Here is a 13,587-nt window from a genome sequence, read left to right as displayed (position 1 = left end):
AGAACCAGATTCTTCCCACCAGCTCAGCTCCAGAGGCCCCAGCACAGAACGTTGTTGAGCTCAGTAAGGGTCAATCCTGGAAATGCTATGGCTCATATTCCACTGCTTCCCCTCAGTGTGTCTAGAAAAGCCTTCCATGGTGTCCCATTTGCTAGCAGCCCACTTACCTTGACAGCTAAGCAGTAGTTTGTCTATTTAAGTTGTGAACATTTGATGATTTCTAGTTTTGAGCTACTGTGATTCCGACTACTTATTATGAACGTTCTTCTATAAAGCTTTCGTTAATGAACCGAAGTCTTTACTTTGGATAGGTACCCAGAAGTGGAGATTTGCCAGATCACAAGGTACATGAATATTTTCCTCATGTTAAAAATCAACATAATACACAACATATAGACATATAATCAAAAGACTAGTAAAACATTACATATAAAATCTTTACCTTTAAAGTTAAACAAACACTTGCTAACTGCCCATATCTAAAACCTGGGCCTGTGATGTACTTAAAACCTTTTCCAGGCTTACAGAAAGATACTGCACAAATGATGACATGACACTTCCCATCAGGTTGAGAGAGCATTCTGGTGATTTAGTCTGGAACAAATCTATACTGTGGGAAAGACAGACTATAAACCATATTTTTCTGGACTCCTGGGGGCATGCCCTTAGGAATACTAGATTATATACTTGTAGAAAATATACCATCATTCATGTATGACAGTAAAATATAGCCATGTTATAATTTATGCTCATCAGATAGGTAAGGGTGCTAGAAACAAGTAACAGCTAAGATGAGATGAGGGTAACAAGACTTCAGCATTTCCAAGTAGATTAACACATACATTTTCTGCATCATAGAACTGGATGTTCATTCTTCCTCATCAAGGCATGTGTAATAGCCCTAGTCTACGGGTACTCTTATCACCTAGAGTTCAGAGTGATTGGGAAGCTTACCTACAGTGACATAAGGTTGTTTAGCAAGACTGGTGGAGACTGTCCGAAGTAAGAAAACCCCTGAATCATCACAGAAGCACTGAAAAGATGTGTCAGAAATGAGTATGGTCAGATGGAAAATGTCCATCATTCCTACAGCAGCTGCTTCTTTCATAAAACAAGTCCAAGTTCAAATGGGACATGGGCCAAAGGGCAGAGAAAAAGTATGGAGGAACAACTTAACCTACCTGACTTATCTTTTTAAGTTTATCATCACTCTCCTACCTGGAAAGGCTGAGAAAGCACGAAGTACTGGAACAAATAAAGCTCCACCACCAGCTCTACTCAGACTCAAACTCCGGATGCTAACACTCCATAAACTATAGACACTTCAAAAGTAAGATATAAAACAATGAATAATCTGTCTTTTTAAAACAAGTTAAAAGCATATTCCTAATGATCTCAGAGGAAAAACCATCTGATAATAAGCACATACTTCTTCCTTGCAAAATGATACAATTTGTGACTTTATTCTTTATGGTAAACTTAATAGGAATAATCAACTTTGGAAGGCTTATATCACAATCCAATATAAACACTACTATTAATAGAGACAAATTGTGTTCTGTAAAGGAAAAGTTATCTGTATTTTAGATCACTTGACTGGATTTTACGTTTAGAGTAATAGGACAAATGAATCTAAACTGGTGGCATAAGACTCCCTTATCCTATGATCGAAGATAAAGAACTGCAACTTGAAAATGATCTAAAATAATCTATTGGTTTCTTTTCTGTTCACTTGGCTTTTGGACCACATCTGGTGGTTCTTGAAGAAAAATATACAGTGCTGGGGAATAAAACCAGGACTCCCCCCTCCCACAAGCACTCAGCTTCTTGAGCTATCTCTCTGGCCTGTTCCTCAAATATATAAATATTTATGAGCTAAGAATAGATATAAAGTACACATGCAGGGCCCAGAGATAAGCTCAATCACTGAGCACATGCTTTGCATGTGGCAGGCCTGGCTACAAGCCCCTATACACTGCATGCTCAGGGTACGGCAAGAGCCTAATCTTAAGCAACAGTTGAGTGTGACCCAAAAGTCACAATCAAAAGGATACATGCAGTGGTCATGGTGTGTGTGCGTTGCGGAGTAGACACTTGCAAGATTTTACAATGAATACCTGACTAAAACTTCTAAGAGTAAGGACACATATATTAAAAGTCATATGCCTGGGCAGGAGATAATAGAGCAGGTAGGGAGTTTGCCTTGCATGCAGCCAACCTAGGTCTGATCCCCAGCACCGCATATGGTTCCTTTATATGTCCTTGCCTTTCAAATTTAGAACTTTAGTTCAGGGGGTTGACAAGATCATCAACAGAAAAAAAGATTACAGACTATAGTGAAGATATAATGAAAGAGTAATGGGAAAGGCCATGAATAAATTACATGAGGGGACCCCAGAAATCTAAAGTCACTACTGCCTGTTTCACTCAAAATATTCTTAGATATTGTTGGTGTATGAAACCTAAGATCACAGATTAGGGTTCCTTCAAATAAACTCTTTTGTTACTAGTTTATAGTAGAGTTAAAAGTAAAGTTTTATTATAAACGACTTTTATTATAAAAGACTTTTCAATTTTGAAGCGCAAACTTAAAGCAAAGGAAACAATGCCTAGAACGGAAGGAGGCCAATAACTATTCCTTCCACTCTTGCCAGGAACTACAGCAGTGTGACAAGGAGCACTGAGCCCTGGGCACTGTGAGCTTGGTGAAAGGCTTTCCATACTGCCTTTATCAGGAAGAAAAAAAAAAATCACCAATCAGGTATTTAATCTTTGAAGGACTTTTCTCTAGAGTTGGAATAAAAGTCTTATGTCACCCATATATTGTCTTTCCCTATTAAGTACTCCTTAAGGACAAAAGACAGGAATTTATGAAACTGAGCTAATTAATCACAAGGATACTTACACTTAATTATCCAGTGATAACTAGGAAGGCAGGTTGGGTTTAGTCTCTTGAAGACTCAAATAACAAATATAATATGGAACGTAAACACATCCATTTAGGGATGAAAATAATTCTGGAGTTAACTTTCTCTTTTAGAAAGATATACTAGCAATCTAAAGTTGTATAAATAAGGCAAACCAGATAAAGCTAAGTAGAGAATGAAGAGAGAGCTCTTCGGCTCACTATAGGCTAAGTGAAGCTAAGGCTCTTCTAGTGATTCCCGAAATAATTTATCAGCTTCAATAATTCCATTACCATTTAGTTATAACAAGCAATATGATGTAATTTATTATTTATTTCATGCTTGCTGGGGGAGCAGGATTGGAGGTTGGTGGGAAACTGGGGGCAATGGTGAAGGAAAGCAATGGTGAAGAGAACGTTATACAGAGGGTGGGATTGATATTGGAACACAGAATTCCAGAAACAACTGTATTATGAGCAACTTTGTAAACCATTATATTTAAATAACGTAAAAGAATCTGAAAAAGTATTAAAAAATGGGAAACATTCAATGGAATATGCAGCCATTAAAAAAAGACACAATCTGGGGCCAAAGCAGTAGCGCAGCCGTAGGCCTTGCAGGCAGTTGACCCAGGAGGAACCTCAGTTCAATCCCCAGCGTCCCATATGGTCCCCCATGCCAGGAAAGATTTCTGAGCACATAGCCAGGAGTAACCCCTGAGCATCACCGGGTGCGGCCCAAAAACAAAGAAGCAAACAAATAAACATGGTAAATACTGACAAGAAAGCAAATACCTCAGAAAATAAAAGCCAATCACTGGGTGGCTTTTCTCAAAAGTCAAAGCAAATGGAGGACCCAACAGCAACCTATTATTGTGTGAGCAAAGATGGCCATTACCAGAGAGGGAAGAATCCGAAGGGATCATTTTGGTAGTGTGATGATGCTGGAACCTTGGTGGTGGGTGAGGCATATACAATGGGTGTAATATGAAATTATAACCTCAAACATATATATTATTTTAAAACAATAAAACCATATTTAAAAAATAAAATTTCATATCTTAAAAAAGGAAATGATATAATCATATTACTTATGATCTAAAGTATACCAGAAAAATACTTTAGTCACATCTAGATTAACATATTGCTTAAGTATGGGGGAGGTGCACAATTTTCTAAGTGACCTGATTAAACAATCTATCAGAATTTTCATTATAGCCCTCAAAACTTTTTAAAAAAGAAATTTAATTACTATAAAAATGATAATTAAAACATTCTCAAGAATGAGTTTTCAAAAACAAAATGCCTTCATCCCCTTGAAAAGACCAGAGTATTTGTGCAGAAGGGACATCAGTTCAAAACAGGTTATTATGCAGTGAAAACAAGGAATCTGCATAGAAAACACACTGCGAGGATGTCAACTATGCTTGGGCTGATAGAAAACAGAAAGTGGATGGCTTTGAGGCTATTATTACAAACTTATATAATCTAAGACCCAAAGGATGAGTCACAACTGAAAAAGAAAAAAAGAAAATTATAAGAAAATAAGAATGTGTTTAAAAATTTAGACTCAAAGCAGAAGGCAAAAGTAATGGAGGCTATAAGAAAGAAAGAGGGGGGGAGGTAAGGGGAGGGGAGAGAAAAGGAAGGGAATTGAAGAGAAGAGAGTGGAGAAAAGGGAGGGGAGAAAGGAAGGGAGGGGAGGGGGAAAAAAAGGAAAGGGTAAAGGAAAGAGGAAAGGGAAGTCAAGGGAAGGGAAGTCAAGGAAGGGAAGGGAAGGGAAGGGAAGGAAGGGAAGGGAAGGGGAGGGGAGGGGAGGGGAGGGGAAGGGGAGGGGAAGGGAAGGGGAGGGGAGGGGAGGGGAGGGGAGGGGAAGGGGAGGGGAGGGGAAGGGGAGGGGAAGGGAGGAGAGGGGAAAAAAAGGGGAGAGAAGGGAAAAAAGGAAAAGGGAACAGAAAAGGAAAAGGGAAAGGGAAAAGGGAAAGGAAAAAAAGGAAAAGGGAAAAGGGAAAGAAAAAATACTGCAAAAGCAGTTTGTTAGCCATGTTAAAACAAGAGGAAATGCTATCTGGAGTCATTAGAAGTCACTCAAATGTTTTCCCCAAAGTAGAATCATGACTGCTTTTCTATTTTTGAAGAACACTTTTGCCTCAGTATGGAACATATTTAGAAAGATAAGACTAAATGCCAAAGATCACACAGATCCAAAATTACAAAGTCACCAGCTCAGGTAACAGGATGACATCTGTAATAATTCCAGTGGGGTTGTAGAGATGGGAATAGAAGAGACTGTTCGAGGTACAACAGATGCATGTTATGTACAGGGTGTGTGTATATGTGTGTGTGTGTAAGAGAGATACACACCATATGAATTGTTCAAATTTCAAGTCTCAACCATTCTTTAATTGCTCTCTATGCTTTCACATGTCTTGTTTTTACAAAGAATACTGATTACTATATAAATACTGTTAAAAAAAAGTTTCCTAACTGGGGTTACTTCTGAATAAATACCAAGAATAAGGATTACATTTCTTTATTTCCAACATCCTTCCAGAAGATGCCCAGGCTGTTTAACTATGTCCAACAAAGACATTCCAATGTTCCCTGTAAGAATTCATCTCCTTGTTCCTTCCAGTGGGTACAAGAGGTCCATTACACAGTCAAAGATACAACTTTCAGAGAGGTGACTTTCAAGTAGCTGATACAAGCACTGATCTGAACAACAGATATCTAAAATTTATAAAACATTACAAAGCATTAAAATCTGATGAGTTCTGTAAGAAGAAATACAGCCAGCTGGATACTAAAATTGGATATTAAAACTGGACTTTCAGACATTTTCAAGGAAAAGCTATAATTTCCCCCCACATTTTCCTCATTAAGAGTAAACGGATGGGACCGGAGAGATAGCACAGCGGGCGTTTGCCTTGCAAGCAGCCGATCCAGGACCTAAAGTGGTTGGTTCGAATCCTGGTGTCCCATATGCGCCCCCCCCCCCATGCATGCCGGGAGCTATTTCTGAGCAGATAGCCAGGAATAACCCCCTGAGCACCGCTGGGTGTGGCCAAAAACAAAAAACAAAAAGAGAGAGAGAGAGAGAGTAAATGGACATGGGCCGGAGAGATAGAACAGTAGAGATTTGCCTTGTAAGCAGCTGACCCAGGACCAAAAAAAAAAAAAAAAAAAAAAAAAAAAAGAAGAAGAAGAATAAATGTATCATCCTTTAAACATTTTTTATAAAGCAATATCAAAGAAAGTGCTCACTCATCTTTCTACTCACCCAGCAACCCACCCCACACACAAACTGAAAAAATGCAAATACTTTTGTATTTTGACACAGTTTAGTGCCATTGCACTAAAGTCAAGTGAACAAACATGTTAACCACCAAATGCATTAATTCATGTAATTCTGTTGTCTAGCCTGGTAAACACCAGTTTCTCAATAGAAGCTTGAAAAGCAAATTTGACAATCACTAAATGATTCTTTTAAATCCCTACAAGTATGTCATAATTTTATAGACACTAAGCAACCAAAGTACTTTTATTTAAACAAAGTACATCTTTCTCTGGAGGAGAATTAATACCAGAAAGTAAAGTAATTCACGAACCTGCTAACTAGTCCAGAGGTAGTCTGTTCCACAAAGAGGTTTAATGAAATAAGCCAATGCAATGTCAACTTAGAGGCAGGCATGAAGTTTTAAAAATTCAAACTCAATTTAGACATTAAGAACTAACTGAATTTTTCCACAGAGGCATTAAAGATTGAGAAGAAAACATATTATCTACCTATAAGAGGAACATGATGCTGCTTACAAACCATCCGAAGGGCATGCAAATAAAGGAGTGTGTGAAAATAACTGAACTCAAAATACACTGAGAAATCACTTAGTTTTCTATTCAAAATCTTAATTTTTAAAAAGTCTACTTATAAAAATCAAATTTAGAGTATCAGTAATGAATACCATATATTTAGCAAGAAAACAGAACAGAAAGTATAATGTATTATCACAGCCAGAGAGCACTGTTGTTAATTATGGGAGAGAGGAATTAATACTTAAAGATGAACAGGTATGAAGAAGTATAAAATAAGCTCTAAGTTCAACATGCAGGGCCTAAAGGATGCAAAGACTACTGCAGAGACCTCTGCTTATTAGATAAAACTATCTTGCTCTAACCCAAATTTCCTGTTCACACTTATCAATTTAGTCAAGCTATCTGAAAAGTTGACTCCCGAGAAAACTCATGTTTAAAGAATGTTTCAATACATGGAAAGGTGGCATCTTTTTCTCACGAAGTCTGTATTTACAGGTTTGTTCACAATAAACCTGGGACGTATTTATCTTATCTACCTGAAACTCCACATTTGGGAAACTTCTCCTCTCTATTAAATTCTTCTCCTCTCTATTAAATTCTGAAGTCTAACCACCCCTGGCTAGATGAAAGGAAGGCAAGTTCTTGTAGCTGCTCCAAGATGTGTTAACCTCTGAGTACATCAATGACAGAAGTTTAACGCCTTCTCACACTTCTTAATTAGCTCTGCCTATAAGGATTACTACCCAAAGCAGCAGCAGTTTTACTTAGAGCAATGCTCTTGTGGCTACAACACTCCCGCACATAGCCACAATAAGAGCTGGAGGTAGAAGAAAACCAATGTCTACTTAAGATGAAACTCTCCACACCTGCCTACTCAGCACATTTCAGTCTCTGCTCCAGCTTTTCTTCCTCATTGCACTTCCTAACATGTCCTCGACCATCCGTGACCACAGCACATATAGCCTGTAACAGGCCTTTTTATCCAGCACTCTGGGGAGTTCTGGGCAGGACCTGCTAGATGGCCTTGATATTCTGGCTTCAAATGCGGTTTTAAATCCTATCACTGTGTCAAATTTTATTAATCCAGATTCAACAGCAACCTTAGGAACTACTGGATTTTAATCGACCTACTTTGGTAGGTCACTATACCTTATGAAGTCAAGATTCATATATAAAAACTTATTGTACCTTAAAATAGCAATTTTATCTGCCTCATCTGAATTGAAGCATGACTCTGCATACCTCTGTCTCATCAAAGATGCCTCTATATAAAACATGTCACAGGCCACCATGGTTTGGGAAAACTAAACCGTTACTTTCTTTGTGAAGCTGTAACCTTGTGACCTCTCCAAAGACCCTATGTGTTATTAAGAAGGAATAGGGAATAGTTCAGTTTCAAAAATTAAGGAACTTGGATTTCACTGTTTGAGTTTTGTTTTCTGGAAGGCAGAAATAAGCCAGTAGCACAAAAACTATTATTATTATTATTATTATTATTAATGCTACTAAAATGGCCACAATACTCACAACAGCCACAATAAGAGCTGGATGTAGACAAAAACTAATGTCTACTTGATATCAGATATGAGAGTGATATGAGAATGGTATGAGAGTGAGATCATATACAAGCAGAAGTGATTCTCATTTTCTAATGTGCCATTTGTCTGAGAGACAGGTGAAATACTCCAAGTATGTCAGTGTCATTTGCATCCAGTACAGGAGCTTCAGCACCTTACTGGTTTTCCAAAACAGTTTATATTTTCATTATTATGAAAAAAATGTGACAAGTGTAAAGATATACTTATGAAATGCAATGAACAAAATTAAAGTTTACTTAGAAATCATTTTAATAGCATGTTTTAAACTGTTTTGATTTTTAAAAAGGAACTTATTGTAGAATTGGGATTTTGAGCAAAATGTTTTTCTCCTTAAATGTGCCTACAGAAAACGCAGTGGGAAGACAAGTCTTAATTGGTGCAAGAAAATGTGGTTGGACATCTCATTGGAAACCTAAGCAGCAACAGCAGCAGCTCCCAGCCTCCTATCCCTGTTATCCAGTCCTGCCTATAAGAAAGAAAGCCTGGACTGGCTCCTTTCAAACCTGTAATTTATGAGTTTATTCAAACCCGCCAAATTGCTTTAAGTAAACGCCTCTCACATTTGAAAATTCCCATGGCAACTCATTTCCTTTGGCAGACAGGCAGACCCGAATTCAATCCTTTTATCCTGTAGCTAAACCATTACAATGGTAATTCTGCGCTGCCACTCTGAAGAGACTGCTAATTACTGTACTCAGGTCCCCAGACAGATTCCCCATTCAGATTAAAATGGTTGTGCAGGGTGGAAAACAGTAGCAACACCTTTCTTTACATGAGAAAGATGCTCTCTCCCATTACAGCTCTATCAAGGAGCAAGTGCCTGACAACGAGGGCTTTGCAGAAGTGTCTTTTGATGTTTTTGCTTCTGTTCCCAATCCAAGGAAAAGGGGCCAACAATATAAAGTATTGAGACTTTGTTCACTAAATACAGTGCCACTGGCTCCTTGACAATGCAGTTAAAAAACATTTCAAGGTAAGTTAACTGTTTCCTAATCTTTAGCTCTTTTATTCATTCCTTCACTCATTCAATTATTTATTTTGGAGTTTGGGATACCCCCAGTTGTTTTGGGGGTTACCTGGGCTCCTTGTTCAGGCTATCTTTCTTCTAGTTGTGCTGAGGAATAAAACAGTGGGCTGATTGGAAGATATACACGTCACCCATTGTATCTCCTGCCTAACTCATCATTTATCTTCAAGTTCTAATGAATATGCATTGAAGAAAGAGTTAAATATATATGGCATTAGACAGAAGACAATCTTTTTTTTTTGGTTTTTGGGCCACACCCGGTAACGCTCAGGGGTTACTCCTGGCTATGCGCTCAGAAGTTGCTCCTGGCTTGGGGGACCATATGGGATGCCGGGGGATCGAACCGCGGTCCGTCCAAGGCTAGCGCAGGCAAGGCAGGCACCTTACCTCTTGCGCCACCGCCCGGCCCCTGACAATCTTTTTTTTTATCACAATTAAAATTTTAATTTGGGGGATGGAGAAACAGTACAGTGGATATGGCTGACCAAGTTCAACCCCTGGCACCCCATTAGGTCCTGTGAGTCCTGGAGGAATGATTCTGAGCACAGATAGTAGAAAGTTTTAATCATAGACAGAAGACAATCTTTAGGGAACATGAGAAACTTACAAATATTCTTCAAATATTTTTTTTAACTGAGGTTAACAACTTGAGTTTACTGGGGTGAAGGGAAAAACAACTTTAATTTAAAAATTAGAAGTTTCAAGTGCACGTTATTATAAAGTTCAACATCTGTATACTATCCAAATTACAATTTGCATAGGATCCTATAGAAAGCCATCTCACAATTTTGATATTGATATGCAGTTTTTAAATAAATATAAATAAAAAATAAAAATAAAATAAATAAAAATAGATTATTTTAATAGCTAAGTTAAAATTTTGAATGCTATTTTAAAATTTCCTAATAGTCTTGAAATAAATGGTAACTTAAAAATTTCAAAAAGCTCAGTACAAAATCTGTCTAACCTATCAGTTCAATTATTTTCTCAAATTTTGAACTATAAATATGTATAGAAATATTTTTGATAAGAGACCAGTTATAAGCCAATAGTGATCCATATTTAAGTTTTCAAATGCCTTTAATTTAAAAAGAAAATAATAGGGAAACAAACAAAAAAGAAAAAATTCAATTATATACTACATGTGCTTAAAAGGCTAAAACAGTTTCTCAATAGCCAGGAATTGGTGTGGTAGCATCAGACCGGGTCAAGGTCAGCTTCTTTTAGTCATTTATCTCTTTTATAACCAGCCCTTCTTTCTAATTTAATATTTCCATTTTCTATCTCCCTAACAAAAAAACTTTTACCTCCATTCATAACGAAAGGGAGGAAAAATGCCAGGAAGAATGAGCACACAGACCACCCTCTATTTCTCAGTCTTCTGGTCCATGCTGTGCCACACACATGTGTGCACACATCTAAAATACCTAATGCTCCTTTCAAGAGTTAGGCCTTTAGCTAATGAGGCGGAGTATTGATAATGACGGAAGGATATTTTCAGATACCTGAAAATAGTAAATACACTGTTAGGTTTTGATATATACAGTGCTATTTTTGGGTAACTGTAACAGAAGGGTGCATAAATTTTCAACTTACTTGTGCACCTGTAAATCAAAGCCTATATTGATAAGATCACAGACTAGAGGGGCGGAGTGATAGCATAGCGGCAAGACATTTGCCTTACACATGGCCAACACAGGACTGACCACGGTTCGAACCCAGCATATGGTCCCCAGAGCCTGCCAGGGATAACTCCTGAGTGCCACCGGGTGTGATCCAAAAACGAAACTAAGAAAAAGATCACAGACTAGAAAGTTGAGGTTCACTGTTGTGGGTGGATAGAATTACCTTTATTTAGTGTGCATAAAGAACACCAAAGAGGTAGCTGAAGAACATTAAAAAACATTGAAAGGTACAGACATGACTGGGCAGAACCTATCATGGGACCAATAAGAAAAATCCTAGCCTAGGCCAAGGCCTAGAATCTGTATAAAAACCAAGATTTCAAATTCCAGAGGTCTGACTTCAACAACTACAACTGAGCAGAACTTCTGGAACCATAATGAAAGTCTCTATCCTAGGCTTTGTCCTAAGATCTGAGCAAAAAACCACTAGTTACAGAAGACTGATTAAAACAACAGTGATGGAACAGAACTTCTAGAACCATAAAGAATGACTCTACCCTAGCCTTCATTCTATGACCTACACACAAATACTAAGGTCTCTAGCTACAGAGGCTTGATGTTATAATACACAACTGAGTGGAAAGTTTCCGGGCACCATTAAAAGGCTTTGGGGTGTGAAAATGAGCATGTATGGAGCCTGTAGCTATTCCCTGGCAGTATGCTTTAAGGGCAAAGAAACCCTGTATCTCTTAGGCCAAGGGAATTCCCTTTCTAATTTCCCCAATACTTACTGTGTGTATCCAAAAAAAAAAGCACAAAACTATGCCATACCAACCCTCCTTCCTTTGTTTTTTTGTTTCTTTTCCTTCTATTTATTATTTTTCTTTTTCTTCTCTTTTCTTTTTTTATTATTTTAATTTTTTTATTTTCTTTCATTCTTATGGTTATTATATGATGATGGTTGTTTTTTGTAGCTGGATTTTTTTTCTTTTTGTTTTGTTTTTCTTTTTTCCCTTAATTCTTGTAAATTGATATTTATAACCTCTAGATGGAATCCTCCCAGTTTTTTTTTTCCCACAACAGAACCACGTAACTTAATAATCTTGTTCTGCCTCATGAATTGAGCAGGGGAAAAAATGGAGGGTACCAAGACCAAACAGTCATATGAACATTGGAAATAAAAAATGATCAGACTCAAACACCAAATCATTGACAACAGAATCTATACCCAATCTACAATAAGATATGCACAGAGGGGAGCAGTTACACTAGCAGTCCGGGAGGCAAGTGAGGGAGATATGGGATGCATGCTGGGAAGAGAGGTGGAGGGAGGACAACACTGGTAGTGGGAATGGCCCTGATTTATTGTCACTATGTACCTCAAATATTACTGTGAAAGATTTGTAATTAACTTTGGTCATAATAAAAATTATTAAAAAAAAAAAACATTGAAAGGAGTCAACTTGTATCTTGCACTAGAACCTAACTAACCATTAATAGCATTTACAAAGCCCACTGAGGCATATGCTAAAACCCAAAATCACAAGGAAGGAAATCAAAGCAATGAGACCTGTGGTAAGGCCTCGATACTGCTTCTGCTCTCTAAGTTCCTCCCAGTGCTTTCAGTCCCAAAGCATTTGGCATCTTGAATTACAGCTGAGTCTCATGGGCTCTGTATAGTCCTCCTTCCACTGCACTCACCAAACTGTAGTCTTTCTCTTTCTGCATTCAGCAGTCACTTCACTGGGACAGGATAGGTGGGCGAACCCTACAGCATTTTTTCTACCTACCATTTACTGCTGCTACCTACAAGGAAGGTGCCATTATATAGAATGTGATAGTACTGAATGATTTCCAACCCTGCTGAAGTAAGATATGCACATATATATACACAGACATGCAACCCTTGTACACCAAATGAATCCGTGGGTCTAGTTCTATCAAGAACATACCAAAGTCAGTATGTTGCCACCAGAGGGTATTTTTACACTTTCAGTAAGGAATAGGTAAAGAGAAAGGTCCAAAACAGACTACAGACTGAACATAATATAATTATACTTGATTTTATGGAACTTAAAAGTCTGAATTACACTCAAAAAGTCTAAAATTATATACAACATATTCTCTGAGCAGAACAGAATCAAATTAGAAACTAGCCACAATACGAAATAAGAAAAGAGGAAGGTGCAGTATGAACTGGACTCCCTGAGAAGAAAGACACTGTACTCTGTTCAGGTCATGGCCAGCAACAGAGCTGGGGGAACCAATGGCACCAAGATCACCTCAAGACATTGTCAATTAGTGTCCTTGAGATTGTCCTTGTGACTGTTCTGGTTGGAGGAGGACTGCTGATTCTCATCATCCTGACCTTGGGCTCAAAAAAATCCAACAAACTGAAGCACCTCTGTTGGCCAAATGTCCCCAATCCTGCTAAAAGCAGCATAGCCACATGGCCTGGAGGGGCATTCAAGGATAAACTAAATCTGAAGGATTTTGATGACAGTGTGAACACAGAGGAAGACAGGATCCTAAAACCATGTACTGTCCCCCAAGATCTTATTGACAAGTTGGTAGTAATGAGAATTTTCTGGAAGAGGTTTCCATAGAGCTTACAAAAGA

At 38.0% G+C, this 13,587-nt stretch overlaps 1 protein-coding gene across 6 annotated transcripts in view; it reads right to left on the bottom strand.

Moving 5' to 3' along the window:
• The window catches only part of QKI (QKI, KH domain containing RNA binding), a 151,741-nt gene that overhangs the window by 14,371 nt on the left and 123,783 nt on the right, over positions 1-13,587 (bottom strand). The window lies entirely within an intron of this gene.

This window comes from Suncus etruscus, chromosome 18 (genome assembly GCF_024139225.1).
Source record: "Suncus etruscus isolate mSunEtr1 chromosome 18, mSunEtr1.pri.cur, whole genome shotgun sequence".
NCBI lineage: Eukaryota > Metazoa > Chordata > Mammalia > Eulipotyphla > Soricidae > Suncus > Suncus etruscus.
The sequence above is the reverse complement of the archived record's forward strand: the minus strand, read 5'-3'. Positions and strand labels throughout refer to the sequence as shown.